Raw genomic sequence first — 4377 nt, forward strand, 5'->3', positions numbered from 1 at the left:
CCCTAAAAGGACTTCGGAAGATCTGTCTGACTCATCATCGACTGAACCATGTTTAACAGTGTTCGATTCCTCCGTTCAGACAAGTCATTCCACTGTGGTGTTCCAGGAGGAGTTAATTGTGATACAATACTACAATCAACCAGATAGTCAGTGAACTCTTGGCTCAAATACTTTCCACCATGATCAGATCGAAGTGTCTTGATCATCTTGCCAAGTTGGTTTTGTACTTCGTTTCTGAATGCCTTGAATATTTCAAGAGTTTCAGACTTATGTCTCATTAAATAGACATAACCGTATCGACTGAAATCATCAATGAACATAACGAAATACATATAACCTCCTCTAACTGGACAGCTCATTGGTCCGCATACATCACTATGTATGAGAGTCAATAACTCTGTCGCTCTCTGTCCTTTTTCCTTGAAAGGATGTTATGTCATCTTGCCCATCAAACAATACTCGCAAGACTCAAGAGACTCGAAGTCAAATGAGTCCAGAAGACCTTCATGATGAAGCTTCTGAATGCGCTTCTCGTTTATATGGCCTAAACGACAATGCCAGATGAATGTCAGGTTTAAGTAGTTTGGCTTAAACCGTTTAGCACTCACGTTATAGATGGATGATATCGAGTTCGAAGGCTGATCATTTAAGACATATAAACCATTCACAAAATAACCATTACCATAGCAAACACAGTTTCGATAAATCATCAAACTCGAGTTCTCAATCACAAATCGAAAATCATCTAAATCCAGACATGAAATAGAAATAATGTTTATGCTAATCGCAAGTATATAGTAACAATTACTTAATTCTAAAACAAGTCCAGAAAGAAGATGCAAATCATAAATGCCAACACACAATCCAACAACTCTTGCTCCATTTTCGACGCGCAGATCCGCTTCTCCCTTTCCCAACATCCTACTTCTTCTTAGTCCCTGCACATTTCCACAAATGTGTGAGGCACTGCCAGTATCTAATACATATGAAGATGTAGTACATATGTTAGCTTTTATAACATGAATACCTGAGGCTGAAGCTTTATCAAGCTTCTTATCCTTCAGATCCTCCAAGTAAATGTGACAATTACGCTTCCAGTGTCCAAACATTTCGCAATAATGAAATCACCCTTATTGGGCTTAGGTTTAGGCGTAGAGGCAACTTTTGCCTTCTTCGTCACGCCGCTTCTTACTGGAGTTTTTCTCAACAACAAGCACAATCTTAGGGACTACGATATCCTGCTCAGCCGATTTCAGCATCCCATGCAGCTCGGCTAACCTCTTAGTCATCCCGTGCATATGATATTGCATCACAAACTGATTATAGTCCTCGGGTAATGACATCAGGATCAGGTCCACGACCAAGTCATCATTGAGCCTCATTCCCATGCGCTCAAGTTCCTCAATATGAGCTATCATGTTGAGGACGTGGGTGTTGACAGAGCTGCCTCTCGGCATCTCCGTCTTCACCAGAGCTTTTAGCGTCTTGTACTTTTTAGTACGCGCTAACTCCTGAAACATGATCTTGAACTGTTCGATCTTATCAAACATGCTCTTCCCCTCAAACTGTCTCTGCAGATTCGGTGCCATACTCCCCAACATGAGAGATGAAATCTCGTTGTCGTCGGTCTGATGCTTCAACCAAGCATCCTTGACGACCCTTGTTGCATTGGCCGCACGCTCTGGAGGTAGAGCTCCTTCCAAGACGTATTGACTTCTTGTCGTGCTTGAGAACAATTCTCGAGTTACGATATCAGTCCAAGAAATTCGTCCCGGTCAACTTATCCTTCTCAAGGATAGAACGCATCGTCAAACTCGATACACTATCAGTCGACGCCATGTCCTACAGAAAAAGACAAAACACAATGAACAAAACAAAATACACATTCTATCAATGATCCATTACCAGCTAGTCCATCACCAATCAATGACAACATAGATGCATATACGAGCTATGCTCCCATAAAGAAAAACAACCCTATAATAATTTTCTATATGGGACTAAGATCCATATTTCACATAAGAATGAGTTGTTACCCCAGCCTTATGCTATTTAGGTAGACATATAATGTTAATCACATCCAATATGACTCTTAGATCCTTTATGAGACTATGATATCAAATATCATTGCATACTCATCTCATATGTATTGTTAAGTCTTGAGTCAAACTTGACAACTTAACCTAAGCTAAACCATATTCAAGTTGTGGGAACCACGATTTCCCACCTTGCCTCACAAAGATAATCTGGCACACTCAGCTTTGGCATGACACGTGATACGGACGATCGATGCCTTGACAAGTGTTTTAGTAATGGAAGGTACTAGCTTGGCATTACATAAAAGGGATTTTTAAACCACACTTAGATCAATCATCTACTTTCAAGCTATGAGAACCACCATTTCTCCATCTTTCCTCACCAAGATAATACAACACACCCAGCTTTGGCATGGCCCATGACACGTACGATCGAGGCCTTGACAAGTGCTTTACTCGTAGAGCTCCAAGATCTAACCGGCTTAGATGCAACGATTGTACCAATCGAATCAAGGATCAACTATTGTACCTTGATCAGTTGTATTACATAATTCGAATAGACTATCCATTCGGTTACATAATTCTAATTCTGAAGCTCTCACTCAATCAAGCATATACAATATCTTGATTAAGTTACATGTATTCATTCACTATGGATCATCCAAAAGAATGAATCATGTTATTCTGAATCACAGTTGATCGAATTAAGAAACTATTGCTCAAGTTAGATCGCGCAATGAAGAACCCAAAATTTTGGTCTTACCTCGGGACGTGGACCGGTCGGTCTAGAGATCTGGACCGGTCGATCCACACGAATATGGTATGGTCGGTCCGGAACGTCCAGACCGATCGGTCCACACATGTGGACCGGTCAGTCCAGACCTTTCAGTCCAACCGAGAAAAAACGAAACCCTAGACCGAAACGTGATCAGATCACGTTTTTCGTCGTTTCGACCCCGATTCAGACCCGAATTCGATCTGATTTTCGCCTGTGAACTTAGAACACGAACCTCTTGCCAACAAAGAACACAAAATCTACTCTAGATCCACAATCCATTCATGCATAGGATCAAAACAAACATAGATTTAACGATTTAAACCCTATAACGTGCGTGATCGGGTTCTACGAAATCATACAAAGCAACCAGGCTCTGATACAAATGTTGGAAATTCCTTAGATCTCTACAGCGAATCTAATTCTTAAGAGATCGGTTCTAGGGTTTGCGCAACGGATGTAAAACAAAAATTTTCTATAAACCTTAAAACCAAACATGTATGAATCGTAGAAATGTTATAACGCTTACCTCAATCGATCTGAGGCATGTATCAATTGATGTGTTCGTCCGATCACAAAGGCAAGAAGATTACCTCGCCCTCTACACGTATCCACACGACGGAAAGGTTTCCAACGGATTGGAACTTGTCTACTAGGACTGAAGAACTAGTTCTCCAATGCGCAAGAGTTTCAGAGATCTTTTTCTTCGTTTTCGGATATCAAAAACCTCTGAAAAAGTCTAGGAAATCGTCCTTCAAAGATTAGGAGGCGTTCCCAAAGTGTTGGTTACCCCGAAACCCTTATTAGAGTGAGATAAATAATTTCAGCCTCTGGACCGATCGATCTGGACCTTTTTCTGAACCAAACAACATTTGTTTGAAACCTCTGGACCGACCGGTCCACGCATTTGGACCGGTCGGTCTGGGCAAGCTTGTCGGTCTGGCCTCCGTTCCACCAGGAATTTCTCGTCTTTTCTCGTGCATTTGTACTTTCCTATATGTGTGACCCTGTAGGCTCATCCGATATAGCAGTATAACTTGAAATCTCTATTTTGGGTATACAAGTCATAGACGGTCTCTAGCAAGACACTGTGACTATCTATCTCGGATAGAGTATGTTCGTGATCTTACGAACATCGGTGATGATTCCGGTTGATGATCCTTTTGTATCACGATATCATACGTCGAACATAAGGCATGGAGAAGTCACCTTATCTGATTCGACTGCTTTCTCGTTCACAGAGTTCGACTGTATGAAATAGACGACGCTCATCTATAGTGTGACCACACATTTCTACAGTCTCGCTCACACGAGGGGCCCCAGCGATATCTTTCTCTTTTACGAGAGGTACAAATCCCATCTTGACTATCTACAATCTAGCACATGATTCGTGTCGTACCTGATACACGCCTTTATAGTCCTCCTATTACACAGGACGTTTGATGTATTCAAAGTACACAATTCCTCATGTTGGATTTTGTAGATATCTCAGGTCACAAGATCCAATCATGGAACCGTCACATGAGATTCAAGTCATGACGCTAGTCCATGTGACAATCTCATGCG

Source organism: Tarenaya hassleriana, unplaced genomic scaffold (assembly GCF_000463585.1).
Source record: "Tarenaya hassleriana unplaced genomic scaffold, ASM46358v1 Cleome82, whole genome shotgun sequence".
In the NCBI taxonomy this organism is placed as follows: domain Eukaryota; kingdom Viridiplantae; phylum Streptophyta; class Magnoliopsida; order Brassicales; family Cleomaceae; genus Tarenaya; species Tarenaya hassleriana.